This window comes from Entelurus aequoreus, linkage group LG01 (assembly GCF_033978785.1).
Source record: "Entelurus aequoreus isolate RoL-2023_Sb linkage group LG01, RoL_Eaeq_v1.1, whole genome shotgun sequence".
Taxonomy (NCBI): domain Eukaryota; kingdom Metazoa; phylum Chordata; class Actinopteri; order Syngnathiformes; family Syngnathidae; genus Entelurus; species Entelurus aequoreus.
Genome location: NC_084731.1, coordinates 82,820,789 through 82,835,810, shown reverse-complemented (window position 1 = coordinate 82,835,810; position 15,022 = coordinate 82,820,789).

Sequence of the window (15,022 nt, the reverse complement as noted above, 5' to 3'; positions counted from 1 at the left end):
ATCCAAAATAGTTGGAGCGTTCTGACTATTTTGGGCTGGTAGTAGGTGATCCAAAATAGTGGGACGATTCTGACTGGTAGTAGTCAATTCACAAAGATCCAAAACAGTCGGAGGTTTCCGACTATTTTGGAGTGGTAGTAGTCAATCCACAGAGATCCAAAACAGTCAGAATATTCCGACTATTTTGGACTGGTAGTAGTCAATCCACAGAGATCCAAAACAGTCAGAGTATTCCGACTATTTTGGACTTGTAGTAGTCGATCCACAGTGATCCAAAATAGTCTGAGGGTTCTGACTGGTAGTAGTCGATCCACAGAGATCCAAAATAGTCGGAGGATTCCGACTGGTAGTAGTCGATCCATAAGGATCCAAAATAGTCGGAGCGTTCTGACTATTTTGGGCTGGTAGTAGGTGATCCAAAATAGTGGGACGATTCTGACTGGTAGTAGTCAATTCACAAAGATCCAAAACAGTCGGAGGTTTCCGACTATTTTGGAGTGGTAGTAGTCAATCCACAGAGATCCAAAACAGTCAGAATATTCCGACTATTTTGGACTGGTAGTAGTCAATCCACAGAGATCCAAAACAGTCAGAGTATTCCGACTATTTTGGACTTGTAGTAGTCGATCCACAGTGATCCAAAATAGTCTGAGGATTCTGACTGGGAGTAGTCGATCCACAGGGATCCAAAATAGTCGGAGGATTCCGACTGGTAGTAGTCGATCCATAAGGATCCAAAATAGTCGGAGCGTTCTGACTATTTTGGACTGGTAGTAGGTGATCCAAAATAGTGGGACGATTCTGACTGGTAGTAGTCAATTCACAAAGATCCAAAACAGTCTGAGGATTACGATACCTCAATGCTAACGAGGGGAATGTACACTTCAATGACTGTCGTTGGCTTTGACAGTTAGGATTGCTTGTTTGCATTAAAACAGTTGTTTTTCTCACCTCAATAGGGCGAAACCTTCCTTGGCGAGGCACACCCTCCTGTTTTTTTGGAGTATAAATATTTGGGGTTTTGACACCAACCGTTTGGATTAGATCTGACCAATCTAAGTTTATGAGCACATACTGATGACACCTACTCGGATGAGCGGCGAAACGTCTTCCAAGACAAACCAAACAGTCCAGTTGCGAACGATTGAACGTCCTGAGAAAAGCACCTTACTTAAATATACTTAAAGTAACTGATTATGTTTTCGACAGGTAACATGTCATTGTACTCGATTACAAGTGAAAAGTTACCCTTGCAGCCCCGTTTGTGGAGAAGGGGATCCTTTTCAAATCTGCTTGCGATATAAAAATGTTAAATTGTTCCTTGTGAAATGCAGACGAATTCACTTCTGCTTTAGAATATTCCAACTTGCATCACATGGCAGTGAATAATGCGCCTGCAAGGCTCTGACGACTGTTGGCAGCATAACCAGAAAGTTTGTTTTCACTCGTCTTCAGCTGTCACCTCATATTTATAAATCAATCTGAGAAGCCAGCCGGCATGCGGGCTATTGCTGTTTCATAACAAGCTCGACTTGCTTAGTCAGACCCCCCCCCCCCCCCCGCCACACACCCAAAACAACCCCTCGTCATTGCGTCTCTCTCTTTCCCCGCCTCCCTTCCTCTACGCTCCCCCTCCACCGCTTTTCATTCCGCTCCTGGCCCACGTGAAAAAAGAATCTCTCTGCTCCGATCCAATCACAGGAAGGCGATGTCAGCGAGCCTCATCGCAGCCGCTTTGCATCCCGACATGATGGCTCGCTGCTGAAGTTAGTTTTGCGAGGAGCAGCAAGCCAACATTTAAGGAATATTGTCAGTCATCTGCTCGACTAAGAGGCGAGATCAAGCACACTCAAAGAGACATGCTCCAGTGGTGCTCAGCAGTCGTTAGGCTCTCAAAGCCCTGGAAGATTGGTGGTGCAACAGACAAAACTGTGAATATCTCCCTGGGGATAAAAGAGCTGGTGTTTTTGCGGAGTGAGGGTGTTGGACTATGAGGGAAAAAGTGTGTGTTTGTTTGCACTGAAACCTGGTACAAATGTCAAATGTGAAATATTGCCTGGAGCCGGGATAGTGAACTGAATTGTTTCGGAGGGCCACATTTTCAGAAAGCTAAGGACCGGGGGGGACCGGACTTCTCCCTCCACTATCAGTCTTATTTCGTATAATCCGGAGAACCGACATCAACATTGGTTTACATTTTGGTTTATGTATTCTGTCAGAGTTACAAGATCGCTCTGCCGTTTTTAAGGACCTTCTGCAAAAAAGCAAGTCAAAGATAATCTTTGATAGATCTGACCAATCTAAGGCTATGTCTACACTAAGATGGATAGCCCCTTAAACAAATAATTATTTAGCCTAAGCATCGTGTCAGCCACACTAAACCATTGTTTAACTATCTCTCAGCTTGAGAGATAGTTAACAGCATGAAGAAACAGAAGCTAAGTTTTGTTGGTGAATGATAATCCTTCTTTTTAATTAGTTTTTTCCCCCCAGTTTTATGTCTTTATACATTTTCCTTTATTATGGTTTGTAAGACTGAAAATTTAAACGTTACAAAAGTGTAACATCGATTGTGTATTCTACATAAATAATGTCCATTGTGTATGTTTTAAAATAGAAGGTTTAGTGTAAATACAGCAAACATTGCACACATGTAGTTTAACACTATTAAACTAGGTGTAGCGTTATCGCCCTCTGCTGTTCAAATTCAGCGCTACATGTATTTAACCAGTTTTGATCACCAGGGTTAAACAGGCAAAAACAACACAACCACAAATACAGAAGACATCACAAAGTCAGCAATTTCTAATATATTCATACTTTGTTGATCAGTCGCTGTTAAAGGTCTGTATTTCGTGATTTATTTCAATTTTTTTCAGGGTCAATCGTGCCATCTTCTTCTACTCACTCACTGCTGCTTCATTGTGACACATGTGCTTCACTGTTGCCTCCTGCTGGGTTGCGCGAGTACCGCATACATGAGCAACCCTGTTTTGAATGGTTTCAACCAGCCTATTTGGGTGTTGTTCGGCGGGCCGAATCAAAAGCATTGGCGGGCCGGATGTCGCCAGTTGAATAGGCCTGGGGTATAATGTCACGTGGTGTTTGTGTGTGGGTGTGTATGCATAGAACATACGTTTTTGTCACGTGACATAAGTGGGGGCATACCTTTAAAGGGGCATTTTACCTGGCTCCTTGGGTATTTTTTTTACACGGGTAAGTGCGCCGTGTATTTCTTGAATTTCCGGCTCTTTGCTTTGTATGGACTCATTGATCGTTTACAAACTGAGTTCGGAGAGGAAGTGAAGTCAGAAAGACTGTGCCCCACACAGGAAGTGATGTCAGAAAGAACGCGCCACAGCCAGCTTCATAACAACTGGAGTTAACCACTGGAAATATGGAGGCGAGTCATCCAGACATGCCCAGTTTCCTCATTCTTCTACATCTACTTGTGGAAATCACACCTGAATACCTTAGGAGAAGAAAACGTGCTATTGCAGCTATTTCGGATACAACACATCTCAGACGGCAAGAGAACTTTCGAATATTCGGGTCAGCTGTGATTCTACTTACCGAAAAACTTTGTCCATTTGTCGAAGGAGAGACAACGAGAATGCGGGCTCCCGTGTATGTGATAAAAAAGTTAGCGTGTGCTTTGTATTACCTGGCCGTCAAGGGAAGACTACGGAAAACATCGAATGAATTTGGACTGGCAAACAGACTGTATCAGTTATTGTCCGCCATGTATGTCGCGGACTCAACGTCTAGGTCCAGAGTATATAAAGTCACCAAAAACGAATGGACAATGAAGGTGAAGACAAAAGAGTAAGGAGTGTCCTGACCAGATATCTAGATCCCTTGATTTGATTAATTTATGATGGCTCAGGTGTGATTCCCTACAATAGGGCCCCCAGCACACTGGATTCCAGTAATTGAAATACCACAACACTGGATATTGTTCAGATAACTTAAATTTAATTTAAGAACTTGCACACAAAGCAACACAGGAGGTGACTATGACATGCACATTTTCTGAGCATGTGTACTAGGTTGTGTTGCGCCGGCGGACGGAGGGCGGGAGGGGGTCTTAAACGACCATTGTGTGTGTGTGTGGACAAGGATAAGGTTAGGTGGGATTTACCCTGAATAACATTAGCCGGCTTAGTGTAGAAGGGGCCTAAGGCCCAATCCGAATACTCCACCTTTCTCCTTGTTTTACCCCTAAACTGGTGGTCAGCAACCCGCCACTCTTAAGCCGCATTCAGCCGCCCTAGTGGCTCTCTGGAGCTTTTTCAAAAATGTATGAAAATGGCTACGATGGGGAGAAAAAATATATTTTTAGTTTTAACATGGTTTCTGTAGGAAGACAAACATGACACAAACCTTCCTAATTGTTAGCAATCCCACTGTTGATATTAAACATGCTTCACTGATGAGAGTATTTGGCGAGCGCCGTTTTGTCGTACTAATTTCCGCGGTCCTTGAACTCACCGTAGTTTGTTTACATGTACACCTTTCTCAGACGCTGCCACAGAAAGACGTGTTTCACGCCACTCCTTTTTCGTGTCATTTTGTCTGCCAAACATTTTATGCTGTGTGTGAATGCATAAAGGTGAGCTTTGTTGATGTTATTGACTTGTGTGGAATGCTAATCATGCATATTTGGTCTGTGTATGACTGCAAGCTAACCAATGCTAACATGCTATCTAAGCTAGCTGTATGTATATATTGTATCATTATGCCTCGTTTGTAGGTATATTTGAGATCAGCTAATTTCCTTTACTTATGTCCTCTGTGTATTTAATTTATATGAGTATGTCTCATGACACATTATCTGTATGTAATATTGGCTGCATGTCTGATAGTTGTTGGTGTGCCATGTTGTTCCACACCACAGCAAACATCACCAAGCTTGCAAAGATTGTGATAAATTAGAGTAAGACAGCCTGCTGTTTCCTTTAACTTGGACACACACATCTATACCTTTGGCCATTTTAAGCCAGTAATTTCTAGGATTTATCTCATACTCTGAGAAGCCTCTGTTTTTTTTAATGTTTTCCAATGTTGTAAAAATGTGTAGAATAAATATTACATTTCAACATTTCTGTCAAGAAAGATTTGCCTCAACCTGCGACACATAGTAATTTTGATAGTAGGGTAATATAGCTAATATAGACACTTACATCATGTGTTGCCTGATATAAGGCCTTTAATTTTTTACAGCTGCAGACAGGTTATTTTTTGTATTTTTGGTCCAATATGACTCTTTCAACATGTTGGGTTGCAGACCCCTGACCTAAACACTTGGTTTTGCGCGTTCAGGTCAATCAAGAGGCGTTTAAATTATCCGTCAGGTAGGGGGGAAGGGTGAAGTACCTCCCTCGAAGCGAAGTGAGCTTGCAAACCTCTTTACACGATTGAGAGCGAGGAGAAAGATGGCAGAACAGAAACTCGGACAATTAATGATTTTAATAATGACACTAATGGTTTTATTCAGACTTGAAACCTTTGTTACTGCACGTAAATATTGGTTTCAAGCACAAATACACAATAAAACACTTTTTACACACAGCAATCTGATGCGCCAGCGCTTGCATATTTCGCCAAAATGTTTTATTTCGCCAAAAATGTTGTCTTTCAAACGGTCTTCATATTAAAGACAGGTGAGAGAAATTAAGAAGAGCACAAGCAAAGCCGAACATCGCGAGCGAATGCATCTTGAACGTAAACAAACATTTGTCGCATCTGCCTTACGTAACTGCTGGTAAACGGCGAGTGTTAATGATGTAGCAAGACTCGAGTGACGTCAATACATCGCCATGGAAACTATATGCCAGAGCCAAGGGGGTGGGTCAAATATATTGAAGAGAGGAGGGGGAGGAAGAATAATTCAAATGCAGCCTTAGGATGAAGGGGAATAGGGACAGAGGGACAATTCGGATTGAGCCGATATCTAAGACTAGGTCTGACCAATCTAAATCTATAACTAGGTCTGACCAAGCTAAGACTTGTTCTGACCAATCTAAGTATGTGACTAGGTCTGACCAATCTAAGTATGTGACTAGATCTGACCAATCTAAGACTTGATCTGACCAATCTAAGTCTATGAGCATGAACAGATATAGCCTACTCAGATCAGAGGTGAAACCTCTTCTAAGACACACCAAACAGTCCAGTTGCGATCAACTAAAAATGCCCTCAGATATCTATGACAGCACTCTCACTAGGTCTGACCAACCTATGCCTATGACTAGGTCTGATCAAGCTAAGACTTGATCTGACCAATCTAAGTCTATGACTAGGTCTGACCAATCTAAGACTTGATCTGACCAATCTAAGTATGTGACTAGGTCTGACCAATCTAAGACTTGATCTGACCAATCGAAGTCTATGAGCATGAACGGATATAGCCTACTCAGATCAGAGGCGAAACCTCTTTTAGGACACACCAAACATTCCAGTTGCGATCAACTGAACATGCCCTCAGATTTCCATGACAGCACTCTCACAAGTTTTTGGAATTGAACTTGCAGGCCAACGGTTGGATAGCCCAAATGATGAAAAAGAAAGAACCTAAAATGGAACCTTGAGGAACACCACTAGTATTACTAAAAAAGTTGAACAAAAGACTGCTGACTGCATCTGAAGTAAACGCACTACAGTAACACCCCAGTTGCATAAATCACTTTGGAAAAAAAAAAAATGGAACTGCCAAAAAGGAGAGGAACACCTCGGTTATGTAAATCCCAGGTTTGGACCCCAGTGTTTTATGATTGCTTGCAAAGTTAAAATGTTAATTAAAAGGATCTGTCAATATGTTTACAGTGGCCCAAGTTCCTCTATACAACAACAGCACTGTAATGCTTTTAGAAATGTTCTGCAAAAATGTTGGTCTCCCAAGTTTTGAACTGAATTATAAAAGTAAGATCACCTTCGGATTTGTCTAAAACAGGGGTCGGCAACCCAAAACGTTGAAAGAGCCATATTGGACCAAAAATACAAAAAAAAAACTGTCTGGAGCCACAAAAAATTATAAAAGCATTATATAAGTGTTACAATGAAGGTAACACATGACGTAAGTGTCTATATTACCTAGAATAGCTTACTATCAAAATGACTGTCGCAGGCTGAAGCAAATCTTCGTTGACAGAAATGTTGAAATGTAATATTTATTCCACACATTTTTACAACATTAGAAACCATTAGTAAATCAGAGGCTACTCAGAAGGTGAGATAACTCCTGGAAATTACTGGCTTTTATTGGCCAAAGGTATAGATGTGTCTGTCCAAGTTAAAGGAAACGGCAGACTGTCTTCTTTTAATAAATGTATTACAATCTTTGGCAAGCTAGGTGATGTTTGCTGTGGTCTGGAACAACATTGCACACAAACAACTATCTGAAATGCAGCCAATATTACTTACAGATAATGTGTCATGAGACATGCAAAACTAAATTATATACAAAGAGGATAGAAGTAAAGGATTTTAAATTATCTCAAATATACCCACAAATGAGGCATAATGATGCAATATGTACATACAGCTAGCCTAAATAGCATGTTAGCATTGATTATTATCTTCGACCCAACTCTCTCGTTTGAGTCACACATTAAGAGTGTTACTAAAACGGCCTTCTTTCATCTCCGTAATATCGCTAAAATTCGTTCCATTTTGTCCACAAGCGACGCTGAGATCATTATTCATGCGTTCGTTACATCTCGTCTTGATTACTGTAACGTATTATTTTCGGGCCTCCCTATTTCTAGCATTAAAAGATTACAGTTGGTACAAAATGCGGCTGCTAGACTTTTGACAAAAACAAGAAAGTTTGATCATATTACGCCTATACTGGCTCACTTGCACTGGCTTCCTGTGCACCTAAGATGTGACTTTAAAGTTTTACTACTTACGTATAAAATACTACACGGTCAAGCTCCTGCCTGTCTTGCCGATTGTATTGTATCATATGTCCCGGCAAGAAATCTGCGTTCAAAGAACTCCGGCTTATTAGTGATTCCCAGAGCCCAAAAAAAGTCTGCGGGCTATAGAGCGTTTTCTGTTCGGGCTCCCATACTATGGAATGCCCTCCCGGTAAAAGTTAGAGATGCTACCTCAGTAGAAGCATTTAAGTCCCATCTTAAAACTCATTTGTATACTCTAGCCTTTAAATAGACTCCCTTTTTAGACCAGTTGATCTGCCGTTTCTTTTTTTTTCTTTTCTCCTCTGCTCCACTCTCCCTTATGGAGGGGGAGTTGCACAGGTCCGGTGGCCATGGATGAAGTGCTGGTTGTCCAGAGTCGGCACCCGGGGTGGACCGCTAGCCTGTGCATCGGATGGGGACATCTCTACGCTGCTGACCCGTCTCCGCTCGGGATGGTTTCCTGCTAGCCCCACTATGGACTGGACTTTCGCTGATGTGTTGGATCCACTGTGGACTGGACTTTCACAATATTATGTCAGACCCACTCGACATCCATTGCTTTCGGTCTCCCCTAGAGGGGGGGATTACCCACATATGCGGTCCTCTCCAAGGTTTCTCATAGTCATTCACATTGACGTCCCACTGGGGTGAGTTTTTCCTTGCCCGTATGTGGGCTCTGTACCGAGGATGTTGTTGTGGCTTGTGCAGCCCTTTGAGACACTTGTGATTTAGGGCTATATAAATAAACATTGATTGATTGATTGATTGATTAGCTTGCAGTCATGCATTGACCAAATATGTCTGATAGCACTCCAACAAGTCAATATATAAACAAACTGTTGCATCACAGTCCACACTGTTGTGAGTTCAAGAACCGCCGAAATTAGTAGGACAAAACGATGTTCACCAAATACTCTCATCAGTGAAGCATACACACAAACATATTAAACAGTGGGCTTTCTAACAATTGGGAAGGTTTGTGTCATGATTGTCCTCAAACAAAAAACATACTAAAACCAACCACCCCCATCTTTTTTCATTTTCAATCCTTTTTAAAAATGCTCCAGGGAGGCACTAGGGCGGCACTAAAGAGTCGCATGCGGCTTGAGAGCCGCGTGTTGCTGACCCCCGGTCTAAAAGTTCAGTTTGGAGACAATTTTGATCTTTATATACAGTGTGTATATACACGCCATCAGTGTGTGAATGTGTGTGTGTGAATGGGTGAATGTGGAAATAGTGTCAAAGCGCTTTGAGTTCCTTAGAAAGGTAGAAAAGCGCTATACAAGTACAACCCATTTACCATTTACCATTTTGAAAAAAACCAAAAAAAATAATATTGTGTAAGAGTCCATTTCAGCATGTCAACTTCAAATGTGAATATGTGATAGAAACTCATCGCACACAGAGTTGAATAGGTCGTTTTATTTGTTATATTTTCAATGATCATGGGTTTTTGAAAACCCAACATTTTCAGAAATGTTAAATTCAAAGTTTTCATAGGCTGTAAGCCATAATCATCAAAATGTAAATCATAAGAAGTTTTGAAATATATTCAGTTGCACGTTATTAGTCTATGCCCTTCAGTGTACTAGTTTCACCTTGTAAATCAAGTTGCTGGTATAAACGAACATTTGCACGGTGTTCAAATATTTTGAGTTTAACCTAAAAATATTCCAAAATGTTGGTGATCATTTCATGCATTCATTCAACAAGACATTAAAATGACTTTGTTGTATTTTAATTGTAAAAAAAAAGTCGTTTTTTTTTTATACAAACTCTGCTGGTTTCTTCTGTGAATCATGATGGTGTGTTAGCGGCAAGCACCTGCTATATAAATCTTTTTTTTTTTTTTTTTTAAGTTGGACGTCGAGTCCCTGGATGATGATGACAGGTCTTTGACAGGTAGGAGGCACAGTTTGCACTGTACTATAATGTTGTCTGATTTTAACTGAAAAGAATGCTGCAGTTTCCACCCAGTGAAGTCATTATTTTTCCCCGGCAGTGCCCATACTGAAAAATAAACTTACACTTTGTTTACGTTCAACTCCAGGCTGGGTGGTGTGGTGTTGTGTCGTCAAGTTTTGCAATGCAATATAAGTTCTCAAATACACAGGTAATCGGATTACTTTTTTCTGTCCTGTAACAGACGAGTTACCTTTTAAATCCTAATTAATTGGTAGGGTAATTAGTTACTCCTTAAAGGCCTACTGAAACCCACTACTACCGACCACGCAGTCTGATAGTTTATATATCAATGATGAAATCTTAACATTATAACACATGCCAATACGGCCGGGTTAACTTATAAAGTGACATTTTAAATTTGCCGCTAAACTTCCGGTTCGAAACGCCTCTGAGGATGACGTATGCGCGTGACGTAGACCGGCGAACACGGGTATGCCTTCCACATTGAAGCCAATACGAAAAAGCTCTGTTCATTTCATAATTCCACAGTATTCTGGACATCTGTGTTCGTGAATCTGTTGCAATCATGTTCATTGCATTATGGAGAAGGAAGCTGAGCAAGCAAAGAAGAAAGTTGTCGGTGCGAAATGGACGTATTTTTCGAACGTAGTCAGCAACAACAGTACACAGCCGGCGCTTCTTTGTTTACATTCCCGAAAGATGCAGTCAAGATGGAAGAACTCGGATAACAGAGACTCTAACCAGGAGGACTTTTGACTTCGATACACAGACGCCTGTAGAGAACTGGGACAACACAGACTCTTACCAGGATTACTTTGATTTGGATGACAAAGACGCAGACGTGCTACTGTGAGTATGCAGCTTTGGCTTCTAAACATTTGATCGCTTGACCGTATGTGCGCAACTTTTTTTTGCGTATGTACGTAACTTTTTTAAAATATATAAGCTTTATGAACCTTGGGCTAGGTGAACTGTCTTTTGGGCTGAGTGATTGTGTGTGTTGATCAGGTGTTTGAATTGTATTGGCGTGTTCTATGGAGCTAGGAGCTAGCAGAGGAGCTAGGAGCTAGCGTAACAAACACGCAGGTGTTTTTATGCAGGATTAATTTGTGGCATATTAAATATAAGCCTGGTTGTGTTGTGGCTAATAGAGTATATATATGTCTTGTGTTTATTTACTGTTGTAGTCATTCCCAGCTGAATATCAGGTCACCCCCGGCTCTCACAGCATCTTCCCTATCTGAATAGCTTCAACTCCCCACTTTACTCATCCACAAATCTTTCATCATCGCTCAAATTAATGGGGAAATTGTCGCTTTCTCGGTCCGAATCTCTCTCACTTCATGCGGCCATCATTGTAAACAATAGGGAACTTTGCGTATATGTTCAACTGACTACGTCACGCTACTTCCGGTAGGGGCAAGCCTTTTTTTTATCAGATACCAAAAGTTGCAATCTTTATCGTCGTTGTTCTATACTAAATCCTTTCAGCAAAAATATGTCAATATCGCGAAATGATCAAGTATGACACATAGAATAGATCTGCTATCCCCGTTTAAATAAAAAAAAGTTAATTTCAGTAGGCCTTTAAAGCGGTCCATAATGTCATAATTTCAGGTGCATGTTTTGGCTTTTTGATTGAATATGCATATATGTGTTTTTTCATGCTGTAGTTCAAAGCTAAAGAAAATAATGTGCTGTCGCTGGAAACAATCAAATCAAGATTGTCTTGGAGACAACACAGCCTTCATTGCCGATGCAAAGGAGGTAATTCTGTTCGTCGGAAACATTGTCAACCGAACAAACTCAAATCAAGAATTGATGTGGAGGACAATTTGTCGAATAACTTTTTTTTCTGATAACATGTTCTTATGCAAAGACTTTGATTTTTTTTTTTTTTCTGGTCATGATCATCACATTTGCACAGCGACCTGACAAATGCAGGGTGCAAGTAGGCCATCAAAAAAAAAACACGTGTATGCCAGTCACCCAGAAGGCTCTTGGAATGACGAGGTGATGCGTTGTGTCCTTGGACAAACAATTAAAAGACTCAGGTCACAAGTCTAAGGCTATGTCTACACTAAGCCGGATAACCCCTTAAACCAGGGGTGTCCAAAGTGCGGCCCGGGGGCCATTTGCGGCCCCCAGCTAATTGTTTACCGGCCCGCCACACATTCTGGAAATGCTATTGTAAAAATAAAAAATAAACATTACAAAAAGTGGAATGAGGTGAAATCTAACTAGAAAATGTTGCAATGTTGACACAAAGCTGACCATGCAGGCTGTTTTTTTCTTTTGTCTATCTTTATTTTTCTTTTTTTTGCCATTGCTAAAAAAAAAAAAAAAAAATCAATGTTATAATGAATTATTGACCTATTCAAGGCTCCAATTATTTGAAATATTTTACTTTAAAATGTTTTATGTGGAAAATATTGCATATATCGTGTGGTTGCCATACAAAAACATCAACATTTTCTTTGACAAAAGAGCATAAAACAAACAAAATAATACTTCAAACGTAAAATGTACATATATCTGAAGTTGATCTCGTAACTTAAGTGTTGAAAGTAAAAAAAAAGTAATACAAATGTATCACTTTATGAGTGGGGCACCTTTTGTATCCTAAATATATTTCATGGGATTTTATTTATCTTTTCACTGTGATTACTCAAAAATAACAATGAATTAATATCAATGGTGTCTTGAATTATTTATGTTTTTAAGGCTCTAATTACTTCACATCAAACAATGCTTTCTGAATGTTTTGGGCAGTGGGGGAAATACTGCATATTTCAGTTGTATTATAAAAAACAAAGTTGTCTTGACAGAAAAGGCATAAAACCTTTTTGTTTTTTTAAATTGTATATCAACCTGAAGTTGATATACTGTAGAAATTTACTGTAAGCGTTAAATAAAAAAAATAAAAAAAATAATTTGACTTGTTTTCAACATTTTAATGACTTAGACCCTGTATGGTCCCCGGGAGCCCTAAAGGGGAAAAAAAAACAAAATCCATATATTTTGTTATGATTTGAAAATGAAAACTGTCAAAATGGCCCCCGCAGGCTTTAATTTTTCCGTGTGCGGCCCTCAGTGGAAAAAGTTTGGACACCCCTGCCTTAACCCTTGTGTGGTGTTCGGGTCTGTGGGACCCGTTTTCGATTTTTATTAAAATAAAAATGTTACAATTAATTAATTTTTCAAACTGAGACTCACTGGCTTTGGCTCATTTTCTGTGAAGAACATATATCAGAATACATATTTCATGAACACACACCATACACCCCCCCTACACATTTCTATTACATATAAGATGTCCGATGTCCACTGGACCCGGGGTTAATAGAAGTGTGGAAATTGATGTTCTGTGTACCACACACACACACACACACACACACACACACACACACACACACACACACACACACACACACACACACACACACAGCCTAGACAGGAGGAGGACAGAGTGTAGGTACACAGAACATCAGAGGGTCAAATGTGCGACAAAATGAGCGCAGACAGTGTTGACAAAAAATGTTGCAACCTTGTGTGGGAACCGCAGGTGCAGAAACACAAAAGAAGAATCCCTGTGGGATGCAGAAACTGGCAGATACATTTCCATGCAATCGTTCATATTGTTGTTACTCAGCCAGTGTTTGTGGGTCTTAGACTTAGACTTACTTTTTATTGTCGTTCAAATTTATGGATGTATGTTATATTGTCTTTATATTCCAGCGAGTTCATCCATTTTTGGAGGGAATTGAGGAGATTATTATGATGCGTTCAAGAGTCTTACGGCCTGAGGGAAGAAGCTGTTACAGAACCTGGAGGTTCTGCTACAGAGGCTGCGGAACATCTTTCTAGAGTCCAGCAGTGAAAACAGTCCTTGGTGGGGTGGGAGGAGTCTCTGCAGATTTTCTGAGCCCTGGTCAGGCAGCGGCTTTTTGCGATCTCCTGGATAGGAGGAAGAGGAGTCCTGATGATCTTTTCCGCCGTCCTCACCACTCTCTGGAGAGACTTCCAGTCTGAGGCATTGCAGGCTCCAGTCCAGACAGAGATGCAATTGGTCAGCAGGCTCTCTATAGTGCCTCTGTAGAATGTGGTGAGAATGGGGGAAGGGAGCTGTGCTCTTTTCATCCCACGCAAAAAGTGCATGCGCTGCTGAGCTCTTTTTACAAGAGCTCCGGTGTGTAGGGACCAGGTCATATTGTCAGTTATCTGCACCCCCAGGAACTTGGTGCTGCTTACCATCTCCACCGCTGTGCCGTTGATGAAGAGTGGAGCGTGGCTGGACTGGTGCTTCCTGAAGTCGACAATGATCTCCTTGGTCTTGTCGACGTTCAGGACCAGGTTGTTGGTTCTGCACCAGTCAACCAGATGTTTCACCTCCTCCCTGTAGTCCATGTCGTTGTTGTCACGGATGAGGCAAACTACTGTCGTGTCGTCCGCATACTTCACAATGTGGTTAGTAGTGGACCTGGCGCAGCAGTCATGGGTCATCAACGTGAACCGCAGCGGACTCAGGACGCAGCCCTGGGGGGAGCCGGTGCTCAGGGAGATGGCACTGGAGGTGTTGTTGCCCACTCTCACAGATTGGGGTCTGTCTGTGAGGAAGTCAAGCAGCCAGTTGCAAAGGGGGGTACTGAATCCAAGGGAGGCCAGTTTGCTTACCAAGTGCTGCGGGATGATGGTGTTGAGTGCCGAGTTGAAGTCCAGAAACAACATCCGCACATGTGTGTCCTTTCCTTCCAGATGTGCGAAGCTCAGGTGGAGTGCAGAGGAGATGGCGTCCTCTGTGGAGCGGTTAGGGCGATAAGCAAACTGGTATGGGTCGAATGTGGGGGGAAGTCTGGAGACAATGTATTCCTTTACCAGCCTCTCGAAGCACTTCATTACAGATGTTTTTTGGGATAAGTCAGTATTTTAACATAAAAGTGTTTGATTGTGAGGCATTAAAAGCCACAAAATGCAACGGGTCCATCAGACCCACAAACACTGGCTGAGTAACAACAATATGAACACCACACTAGGGTTAAACAAATAATTATTTAGCCTTAGCCCTGTTTCAGCCACACTAAACCATCGTTTAAGATTCCCCTCCTTGTTTAATTTTTTACAAGGGTAAGTGCGCCGTTTATTTCTTGAATCTACGGCTCTTAGCTTTGTATGGA